The sequence below is a fragment of the Geotrypetes seraphini genome, chromosome 2 (assembly GCF_902459505.1).
Source record: "Geotrypetes seraphini chromosome 2, aGeoSer1.1, whole genome shotgun sequence".
NCBI classification, from domain to species: Eukaryota; Metazoa; Chordata; class Amphibia; order Gymnophiona; family Dermophiidae; genus Geotrypetes; species Geotrypetes seraphini.
Window position 1 is genome coordinate 361,741,669 of NC_047085.1, and position 12,112 is coordinate 361,753,780.

The 12,112-nt window shown below is 42.4% G+C and overlaps 1 protein-coding gene across 9 annotated transcripts in view; it reads right to left on the reverse strand.

Annotated features, from left to right (window-relative positions):
* The window catches only part of COBL (cordon-bleu WH2 repeat protein), a 398,758-nt gene that overhangs the window by 60,077 nt on the left and 326,569 nt on the right, over positions 1–12,112 (reverse strand). The window lies entirely within an intron of this gene.

Sequence of the window (12,112 nt, forward strand, 5' to 3'; positions counted from 1 at the left end):
TAAGGAGCTATCAGAGGACTATATTGAAAAATAAAACAAAAAATGTTTTGAAAACTCTTTTCTTTCCTACTGAGGTAGGTAGATAACTTATTGAAAGCCCCACGTATGGATGTACAGCTGGTGCGGTTTATAAATGTTTTAAATAAACAAATAAATATTTCATGAAATATGCTAAGCAGGTTTTATCAAGCGCTAAGGCAAAACCTACCACGCTTTAGTAAATCGGCACTTAAGTAAACTGTGTGTTCCCACAACCTTATAAATTGCTGTAAGACTAGTATTTTAACCTAAGTCATATTATCTCCCAATATCATTCAAGACATGTTGTTTGAACACAGTTTTTCTCTAGCAAACAATAGTTTGAACTTTCTCCTAGCAAAATTGCATAATACTGAAGGTACATTGATCCATTTCAAAAATTAAAAACAGTTATGAATCTGTGTTCACACAATTTTTCATTGCTTTTTAAAATGTTTGTCAGCTTTTTCATTCTTGTAAATTTTATTCTCCTAAGTTGATTTTTGTTGAGTTATACAATGAATCTTGCATTTTCATATTTTGCTTCAGATGCTGGGTAGATATTTTATTCAACTGATATTTTTGATAAAGCATCAGTAAAATACAAAAAAAAACATGAAGTGTCAAAGAAAAACTAGCAAATAACTACAGCAATGGAAATTACCAGAAAAGAGCATATGCATGATTAAAAATATCAAATCAACAGAATATTGAAAAGAGTACTTATTGTTAGCTATCTGTTCAGAGAGGCAGAGAAGAGAAAACAGTTTAGAAATAAAAAAGAGAGAGAACAAAGAAAAAAAACAAACACATTTTTGGTGAGGTTTTGCAGTATGATCCTGGTAGTTTGATATGAATACAGCTGACCAAACCCCTTGTGATCTGCTGGTTCATAAAATAACAAGAATAAAAGAAGGTTTGGATGTTCTCAGCAGATGCAATGGGCTCCACCACTGGGAGTAGAAGACAAGTGAAAACACATTCTGGGTAGCAGAAGACAGCAAGGGATGGAACTGAGACATGACAGTCTAAGGCACGATTGCTCAGGAGCACCTGGTGTGTGATGGGAATGATGCACAGCAATAAACTGTTGAGTGGAGAAAAATCAATTTAAGTGCAAAGTATGGATGGGAAAAAGGCAGCATCATAACATAATGGTAGCAAAGAGATTCCTCCATTCAGTGCAAACTCACAGCAAAATTCTGGTAAGTAGAAGCCATGAACAAGATGCACAGAGGCTCATGCGATGAGTAGAAGGGAAGTAACAAGTGAAACCAGCCACACACTGCAAGCAGAAAATGAAAATGGGGGGAAACCTAACCAGATGAGAATAGCTCACACATTCAGTACTAATTCATGACTGATTACTGATACCCAATTCCTGCTTCAGTACCTACTGTATTTTTTAATGCTGTTTTATTTCTTTGCTGATCATGTCATTGTTCTTGACTATTTGATGCTTTGATTATATATTGTAACCTGCGTAGATTTTTATATAATGCAGGCTAGACATTTTATAAATAAATAAATATTGCAAATGACAGCAATCTTTACTTTCAGAATGGGTGCACAATTCGTCATACTGGTTCCCGACAGTCCTGTACAGCAGTGGTTCTCAACCTAGCCTTTAGGACACACCTAGCCAGCTGGAGTTTCAGGTATCCACAAAGAATATGCATGAAATGAATTTCTGTGTACTACCTTTGTTGTATGCAAATCTGTCTCATGAATACTCATTATGGGTATTCTAAAAACTCAATACACTCATGTCTCTCGAAGACTGTGTAGATAACAGCTTCTTGGCTAATCAATATTTGGTCAATCCAAAAAGAGTTTGCGTCAGCTCCAAATAATTCAGAATGTTGCAGCATGACTTATAGAAGGCTGCAAGCAACGTGAACACATCACACCCTTCCTGCAAAAACTACACTAGCTACCAGTATCTTACAGGACTAAATTAAAAACCCTCTGTTTTTCAAGATCCTCAGAGAAAATGGGCCAGAGTATTTAAAGAATAGCTCCCCCTTTTACAAAACTGTGCAAGAGGTTTTTTTGTGGCGGTCGGCACACTGAATGCTCTACGCTGCTCAGACGGTCATAGAATTCCTATGAGCGTTGGAGCAGCGCAGAGCATTAAGCATGTCAGCTGGCGCTAAAAACCTCTTGCGCAGTTTTGTAAAAAGGTGTGTGTATGTGTGGGAGGGGGAAGTTAGCCCTTTACACATCTTTGAGATCTCTAAGGTCCTCTCAAGGAGCATCACTATCTGTACCCTCATCAAAAGAAATTGTGTGATGCGATACCCACCAGGGTATCTTATTCCCAGGGAACTTATTCCCAGAGGAGCTATGTCTAACTTGAGCCCCCCTCTGCTTCACCTGGCTCTTCTCCCAAGCCTTTAATACAGGGGTGTTCAACCTTTGCCCTTGCATGGTCGGGTTTTCAGGATTTCGACCCTCGAGGACCGACGTTGGACAACCCTGCTTTAATACATAGGGTGACTGATTATAACACTCATTCTACACCTGGACCAGCTTGCTACACACACTGTGACTTAGATCAGTCCCTTGTATCTCATTTAACTGTACAGAGAATTTGCCTTAATTTTTGCCACCCATTTATTTATCCCAGCTAACTCTGCACTGCCCTTCTTGTCCCCATTTATATATCTGCTCTTGGCCTCTGGGCTATATTTTAAACTGTACTGCAGAAAAGCATTAGCATCATATCTATGTTATTTGAATGTTCTAATGCCTGAATATTAGGTGTTTCATTAGTATTATGCTGACATCATATTATATCCTCATTATTTGAATGTTCTTCCATGACTCTGATTGGTTCAGATGCCAAAGGCCCCTCCCAAAGGAGGGGACAACATCCTGGCCATTAATAATAAAAAAGCTGCTGTTCAGGGTGCTTTTTTTTAACATTACGGCACCTCCAGATCAGTCTGAGATTTCAGAGTGTTAAAAACCGGCGCTTCATTCTGTGCATCATCTGAGCAGTGCTCATTTTAATTTTAATGAGCTTATTGTAATCTATTTACATATGATTATCAGAGGCCATGGAAAAGACCGCAATTAGCCATTTTGGGCATTGATACTTTGACGTTAAACAAGTTAAAACTGGTTTAGTGTTGATCGTTAAAGAAACAGTAAGTTTTGAGCATATGGACCTGTGTGTATATCCCGCGTAGGAAAACTAGGAACATCCCTCCCCTTTAGAACCACAGAACTCTGGAACAACCTCACATCCCCGCTCAGAATTTCAAGCTCCCTCCAATCCTTCCGCAAACAACTGAAAACTTGTCTCTTTTCAAAAATATAACACCTCCCACTCTTTGGTACCCTGTCCCTCTTTATCTTCCTAGCTCCTTTCCTATAACCCTTCATTGTAGCTCTTTTTTAACCTAACCCTGTAAACCGTGCCGAGCTCTACGCTTGTGGAGATGGCACGGTATACAAACCTAAGGTTTAGTTTAGTTAGTTTGACTCCTTGGCTTTCTTCTTGCTTAACTGCTGAATCCTTGATCCCCTCTTTGCTCTTGGTAAAACTCTACCATCTCCCAAGTTTCAACTCAGCTCCTTAAGCTGGAGGATTGTTCCTTGACCACTGGAGCATATCCTGTAGGAAGCCCAGAACACAGTGGCTTAGTATGAGTGCATGCTCCTATGTCCTGGGCTGCTAGAAATTATTCTCTCAATCAGAATGCAATCTTTGAAGTTTCAAACTATGATCCTTGCTGGGTTCCCAAAGCTCGGGGTGAGCATGTGGCAAAGAATCTGATGTGGACTCTGCAGGCAGAATGGCTGTCATTAGTCTGGAATCTGTGAGTGCCAGGGTAAGTGCTGCAGTGCAAAAGGGGATGAGGAACCAGTACCAGAAAACTGGAGCCAAGGGAAGCAGAGCAAGGAAATGATCCAAGCCTGTGGTTAATGGGAAGTCACAAATTGAAGATGAGTTAAATCTACAAATAAAAGGAAGTCTCACGTGTAGAAGAGAGTGAGAAGTGGGGTCAGTGAAGTTAATAGAAACACAGAAACATGGCAGATAAAGGCCAAATGGCCCATCTAGTCTGCCCATCCACAATAACTGTTATCTCTTCCTCCCTCTGAAAGATCCCACGTGTCTATCCCAGGCTTTCTTGAATTCAGACACAGTCTTTGTCTCCACCACTACCCTTTCTGTAAAAAAGTATTTCCTTAGATTACTAAAAGTATTTCCTTAGATTACTTCTGAGCCTATCAACTCTTAACTTCATCCTATTCCACAGCTTCCTTTCAAATGAAAGAGACTCAACTCATGTGCATTTTCGCCACATAGGTATTTAAACGTTGATAGCTGAGGCTTTTTCTCCACTGATTATAAATGGTTTTTCATATGGTATTCCCACCATCTGGCTAATAACATTTTTGGTTACATTTTGAATTTAAACGTCTCTTATCATATTTCCCCTCTCCTACCTTTCCTCCAAAGTATACATATTGAGATCTTTAAGTCTGTCCCCATACGCCTTATGATAAAGACCATGTACCATTTTAGCAGCCTTTCACTGGACCGACTCTATACTTTTGAAAGTGTGGTTTCCAGGATTATACACAGTATTCTAAATGAGGTCTCACAAGAGCCTTATACAGGGGCATCAATATCTCCTTTTTCTTACTGGCTATACCTCTTCCTTTGCACCCTAGAATCCTTCTAGCTTTCACTGTCATTTTTTCAACCTGTTTGGCCACCTTAAGGTCATCACATCCAATCACACCCAAGTCCCGTTCTTCTGTTGTGCACATAAGTTCTTCACCCCCTAAACTGTACCGTTCCTTTGGGTTTTTGCAGCCCAAATACATGGCCTTGCATAACTTAGCAAGAAATTTTACCTGCCAAATTTCAGACCATTCTTCAAGCTTTGCTACTTCTTTCTTCATGATATTCACACCATCCGGGGTGTCTACTCTATTACAGATTTTTTAATCATTCACAACGAGGCAAATCTTACCTGACAGTCCTTCAGCAATATTGCTTATAGAAATGTTAAAAAGAACAGGCCCAAGAACAGAATCTTGAGGCACACCACTGGTAACATCCCTTTCCTCTGAGTGATCTCCATTGACCCTCTGTCGTCTTCCACTTAACCAGTTCCTGACCCCATGGCAGGATTGATTCTTCTAGGGCCCCTAGGCACACAAGTATATTGGGGCCCCCCTGGCCCTACCTTGCCCCACCCATAACCCACCCCCATTTATCTATTTTCTTCAAGCTGGAAGACTGGGCAAACAAATGGCAAATGCGCTTTAACGTGGAAAAATGCAAGGTCATGCATATAGGGAAAAAGAACCCGTTGTTCAACTACAAATTGGGGGGGGCATTGCTGGGAGACAGCAGTCTAGAGAGAGACTTGGGTGTGCTGGTGGATGCATCACTGAAGCCATCTGCGCAGTGTGCAGCAGCCTCGAAAAAAGCCAACAGGATGCTGGGCATCATAAAGAGGGGCATAACAACCAGGACACGGGAAGTCATCATGCCATTGTATCGAGCGATGGTGCGTCCACATCTGGAATACTGCGTTCAATATTGGTCGCCGTACCTCAAGAAGGACATGGCAGTACTTGAGAGAGTCCAAAGGAGAGCAACGAAACTGGTAAGAGGGCTGGAACACTGCCCATACGCCGAGAGGTTGGATAGGCTGGGGCTCTTCTCTCTGGAAAAAAGGAGGCTCAGGGGAGATATGATAGAGACCTTCAGGATCATGAGGTGCATAGAGAGGGTGGATAGGGACAGATTCTTCAGGCTGAAGGGGACAACAGGTATGAGGGGGCATTCGGAGAAACTGAAGGGAGATAGGTTCAAAACAAATGCAAGGAAGTTTTTTTTCACCCAAAGGGTCGTGGACACCTGGAATGCGCTACCGGAGGAAGTGATCAGGCAGAGTACGGTACAGGGATTCAAACAGGGATTGGACGGATTCCTGAGGGATAAAGGGATCGTGGGATACTGAGAGAGGTGCTGGGATGTAACACAGGTATAGAAAGCTAACCAGGTAATAAGTATAGAAACCCAACCAGGTCGTGCATGTGCAAGACCGGAGGGTTAGGACTTCGATGGGAAGATAGGACTCAATGGGAAACCAAGGTGGCAAGGGGGCCCCTTCTAGTGATTCAGACAGGTCGTGACCTGTTTGGGCCGCCGCAGGAGCGGACTGCTGGGCAGGATGGACCTATGGTCTGACCCGGCGGAGGCACTGCTTATGTTCTTATGTTCTTATTCACTTCTATTTCTTATTCTTTTTTTTTTTTTTTAATTCAAAACAAAGATTAGCATACCAGTGCACAGTTTTTCTTCTATGCAACCCCCAAACAACTCTGAACAAATCCCCCTTCCTTCCCTTCCCTTCCCACCTACTTACCCAGGACTTTAACTCTGAACTCTTTTCATACGTATATAAAAGTATTCAAAATGGGTCCCTTGGTTTGTAGTAAGGTGATATCAGTAACTGCATTAATATTTGGTACAAATAAACATAGCCTGCATCTTGTACATTTTGATCTGCAGTTTTTTCTTGTTTTTTGCTCTTGCCTACTGTACTGCAGACTTTGTTGGATCTATTTGTTGTGTGTTGCCAAAAATATTATAAAGCAGTAACACTATCTGAAATATAAGTCTATATTAATAACCAAGTTTACAATGCCTCTCAACTGTCTCACTCTACGTCAACCAACTGTAACCGATATGTATGTATAAACAACCAAATCTGTAACCCCTCTAGTACATTCTACTCCATGTATATTAACTTCTAACGAAACAACAAGGCAAGCAGTCCACCAAAGAATCCAACGTGAAACAAAAGAAGATTGGCAGAAAATAAGGAGATTCAAATCAGGTTAATTCAAGGTGCTCCCAAGAACCATGCCCGATGCATTTCGTCAAACAAGGCTAGTCAACGCTAATAGAAAACTATGTCTTTCATACACACAAAACACAGATACACCCTCACCCAATATAGAATAAGTAATCGCAAACTAAAAATAGAAATATGTTGATAAAGGTTAAACTGAATCGCCAAGAAGCCAAACTGCATTCAGTGAAACACCACAGAAACAATGACACATAGCCCCCTAATACTCTGCAAAATATAAATATAGCAGATGTAAATTTGAAATTACTGATAATCACCACTTTACAAATTAACAAATAGAAATAAAACAAAAATTGAAAATAAGAATATACCATTTTATTGGACTAATCTATTTTTCAATTAACTTTCAGAGGCCATAGCCTCCTTCTTCAGGTCAATATAGTATACTGCTGTTACATTATACTGTCCTGACCTGAGAAACGGGGTATTGGTCTCTAAAAGTTAGTAAAAAATGTATTAAAATTAGTCTAATAAAAAGATTACCTTATTTTCTGCTTATAAAACTTTTATCGATATTACAATGCTATTTTATTCTAAAGCAACCAAAAAAATTTTCTACCTTTTGTCATTTCTGCTTTAATCATCTTGTCTTCACTCTCTTCATTCTAGCCAGCATCTGTCCTCTCTGTCTTTCATGCAGCATCAGCCCCTTCCATCCACTGTCTGCCCTCTCTCTCTCTGCCCCTTCCATCCAGTCCGCCCTCTCCCTGTTCCATATGGCATCTTCCCTCTTTCCATGCTCCTTCCATAAACTGTCTATCCTGTGCCCCTTCTCTCCTTTGTATACGATTGATTTCAGCTCTGCCACCTCTCCATTTTTCTCTCTCTGTCACCACCCCGTCCCCTATGCTCTGGCATCTCTCTCTTCTCCTTTCTTTCCTTCCCACCCCATGGTCTGGTATCTTTCCTTCCCTGATTCTCTGGCATCTCTCTCCTTTCCTTTTCTTCCATCTCTCCCTCACCCCCCATGCTCTGATATCTCCTTCCTTTCCCCCTTCCTTTTCCCTTGGTCTGGCATACTTTCCTCCTTCCCTCCATGCCCTGGCATCTCTTCCTCCCTCCCGTCCCTACAAGCCCTGGCATCTCCTTTCATTCCCTCCCTCATCTTCCTTCTCCCTCTCTTTCTCCCTCCAGTTGGGTGTAGCAAGTCTCTCCCCTTCTGCTCCCTTTCCCTCTTCTGTCACCCAAGGCCTGGAATCATGAACTTCTTCGGGCAGCAGCAGCATTCACAATTCGCTGCTGTTGCTGGTTTCGGGCCTTCTTCTCTGTCGGGTCCTGCCTTCATGGAAACAGGAAGTAGGCAGGACCCAGCAGAGAGGAAGGCCTGAAGCCGGCAACAGCAGTGAATTCTAAATACTGTTGCTAGCCGAAGAAGTTCATGACAACAGGCCGAGCACCCGGGGCAGACCGCTACTCTCCCCTCCCCCCGACCCTCCTATCTCTCCCTCCCTCCCATCGCAAGACTCTAAACAGCACTGCAGCACTCTATGCAGGCTGCTTCGTGGCTTTCTCCTGCCGGTGATTCCCTCTGATGCGTCACTGATGATGTCATCAGTAACACGCCAGAGGGAATCACCGGCAGGAGAAAGCTGTGAAGCAGCCTGCTTAGAGTGCTGCGGTGCTGTATAGAGTCTCACGATGGGAGGGAGGGAGAGATAGGAAGGTTGGGTCGGGGGGGAAGGGGGCCCGGGATGATGACGACGCTGCTGCTGCCGCCGGTGAATCTAGCAAGGGTGAGGCCCTAAAGCACTGCACCGGCGGGCCCCCTGACCATTTCGGGCCCTAGGCCCGTACCTACTGGGCCTATTTTTTAATCCGGCCCTGCCTGACCCAGCCTGTCACTTTGGGGCTCATCCCGAGTGCACTCAGTTTATTTATTAGACGTCTGTGTGGAACACTGTCAAAGGCTTTGCTAAAATCTAAATACACCACATCTAGTGTTATCATATGTCCAGATTTACCCACACATGTCCTCTTTTTAGAGGACTGTCCAGGTGTCTGGACAGATTTTTTAAAAACCACAGTTTGTCCAAGTTTTGGAAGGTCCCAGCTCTGCCAGAGCTTGGGGCCTGCGCCTGAAGGCCTCTAAGTATGCGCCGATGCAACGCAATGATAGCACACACAGAATTCTGCATGGATGGGGAATTCTGCGCAGATTCTGTGCTATGCAGTTGCTTAGAATTCCACCAGGAGTAACAGCTTCACTCTTAAAAAGCAAGGTGTAAGATGCTTTAGATATGAGAGGGGGAGAGAGGAACACTGCATCATTTGTTTATTTACTCATATTTATATACCGTTTTCCTGACTAAAATGTCATTCAAAATGGTTTATAAAAATCATAAAAAAAATAATAAAAGAGGAAAACATTTGAAACACCAATAGTCCTTCACACAGAAAATACAAAGTATATCCAGTCATAAGCATCAGGTAATCAAACTAATCCGGAAATAAAAAAGTTAATTACTTTCTTCTAAATAACAAAAGATTTGTTTCTAAACCTCAGCTTTATGCAAAATCTCTTTCAAATACAGAAATCCAAGGAAAATTCAAAAGCCTCAGATTTACAGATCTGAGTTGTCCAAATTTTCTAATCTTATCTTTAATCAGCTGTGCTTTTCTCTTCTGAATCTTCTTATAGTGTCCTTGCAACTTGCCCAGTTTTTCCTAATTCACCTTGCTAGATAGAGCCCAGTAAAAAATACCATTTGGAGCTATTTTGTTTTGCTGGGCTATGCTCAGCACAAATAGCATGCAAATCATATGCATGCTATTTGTGCAGAGTAGCCCAGTAAAAGGGGGGAGGAGCTGTGCCCGGTGCCTGTTCAGAACAGCAAATTGGTAGGCATAGTTCTTCTGAGCAGGCTCAGTAGTTCCTGCAGCCTCCTGCTGGTAGCTGCTGCTCTCCTTCTGCTCACCTGATGTGAGGCTCCGGAGACGCAATCAAATGAGCCAGCATTACTCACTGGAGCCGCTGATCAGCTGAGCCAGCATGGGGAGAGTGAAGCCAAAATCAGCTGAGCTGTTAGAGAGAGCAAGCAGATGTGGGCTTGAATTTTTTTTTTAATATCTAACAAGGGTACAGCTGTTGTGCATATGTCGTGTGTGCTGGACATACAGGCACAGAACACATGCACAAACAGCTACAAGAAGCGCCACACCTGCTGGAAAATTTTGCCTGTAAAAGGTGGGCGTTCCCTTTCGAGCATTACAAGGAGTGTTCATTTAAATACTCATGAGTTCCTTGTAATGCATTTGCATAGGATTCTCAGTGGCTGCTACAGCAATCGGTAAAAGCCCCCAAGAACCCTTTTATGGAGGCTGACCTGCTGTGCAAATAACACTGGCTACAAGCATTCTTACATGCACAGCAGACTTTTGTGTGCATTCTGCCCTGAGTTCTGATTTCCTGCTGCAAATCCAAAGAAAGATTTGGACATAGATTTGTGAAGCTCAAACAAGAGCCACCCAAAGGCTTTTTAATAAACACCACCAGTAGAAGAACTACCATCCTGGTAGCACAATCCTAATCTGAGGTCTGCTTATCACCTCCCTCACAGTCTCATGCATTAAAAACAACAGAACCTCTTCTTATCTGTTGTTTCTGTACCATGCTTCATTTCTCCATTTGAATGGCAACTAGCTCAATTTGCTCAGCACCTCAACGACCCAGATTCTCCAACCTGGACTGGGCAGTTCCCCTACAACACAAAACCACAATGTTTCATCTTCTGCAGTGTCAAGAACACTGGGCCCACAGATGCAATGCCAGGAGTGGGAGAGGCTGTCCTCTCATGCAAACTCAAGGCAAGATCTTCTGTCAGAGGAATAGCCACTTCAAGCTGATCCCTATCTGCATGGGTGATCCTAATATGGGCCAAAAGCAGTTTGGCTATGGTGGTCTGCCATACCTGTGGGTCTGTATTGAGTTGGAAGGAAATTCACATACTTTCCTCTTCTGCTTTCCCATAGTAATGCCTAAGGGGGTACACTAGCAAATACTCAAATTAACAAATCTGCTGTGATTTTTAATTTGTCTTTTTATTTGAATACTGAATATATGTTATTGCACAGCATCTGCTACTTTGACTTTTTCTTTCCTCCACTGATACGTCTTTTTGCCTGCTGCTGGATTTGCCTCACCTGTACTTTTGGATTCAGTTTTAGCCCATGTACACTGCCCCGGTTCTAAGAAAGGGAAACGACTTATGTTTCACTTTGCAAATGTGCAGGTGAAAAGCACAAACATTAAAAGCATCCGTGTTGTTCTGCACTTGCTGTGTGTGCAGGTGACCAACTAGGTACAAACAGCATTCATGGTTTTCAAAAGCCAGGGTATAGATGTCACTGTCCTTCTCCGACCTAAACACATCTATAGTAATGCCTTTTTTTAAATAATATGACTTATTTCTATAGCCCTGCTAGATGAATGCAGCAGTGTACACAAACACATGAGGAAAAAGACCAAACGGTCTATCCATTCAGCCCATCGGAACCATTTGCCCACTTTCTATAATCCCCTCCTCTCCCCTCTGTGCTTCTCCCATGCATTCCTATATTCAGGTACCATCTTTGTCTCTGTTCTTGGGTATAAACCACGCAACGGAAGACGCCCATACTTTTAGCTACACTTCAGGTGGGCATTTTCGCTTTATTTCTAGGCACCGATAAGATGCCTAATTGGAGCTTATTCTACTGCAGGGGTGTCAAAGTCCCTCCTCGAGGGCCGCAATCCAGTCGGGTTTTCAGGATTTCCCCAATGAATATGCATGAGATCTATTTGCATGCACTGCTTTTATTGTATGCTAATAGATCTCATGTATATTCATTGGGGAAATCCTGAAAACCCGACTGGACTGCAGCCCTCGAGGAGGGACTTTGACACCCCTGTTCTACTGTATAAAGGAAATTAAGAGGGTCTATTTTTCTCTATAGAATACTAGTGTAATAGGTCAAATGCAAGTTTATACCATTACCAGCCATAGAACTGGTGTAAAAGCTCACACATAGATTACTTAATAACAAACAAATTATAGCATTCTATGGGGTCATTTTACTAAACTGTAGTGAGTACTAAGACGTGCTTAGTGTGAGCTAGAGGTCCTACTGTGGAATGCGCTGATAGGCCTGTTATGTGGCTGGTATGTGGTCATGTCTTGGCTTTTTCTGGTAGAATAAGAATGCTA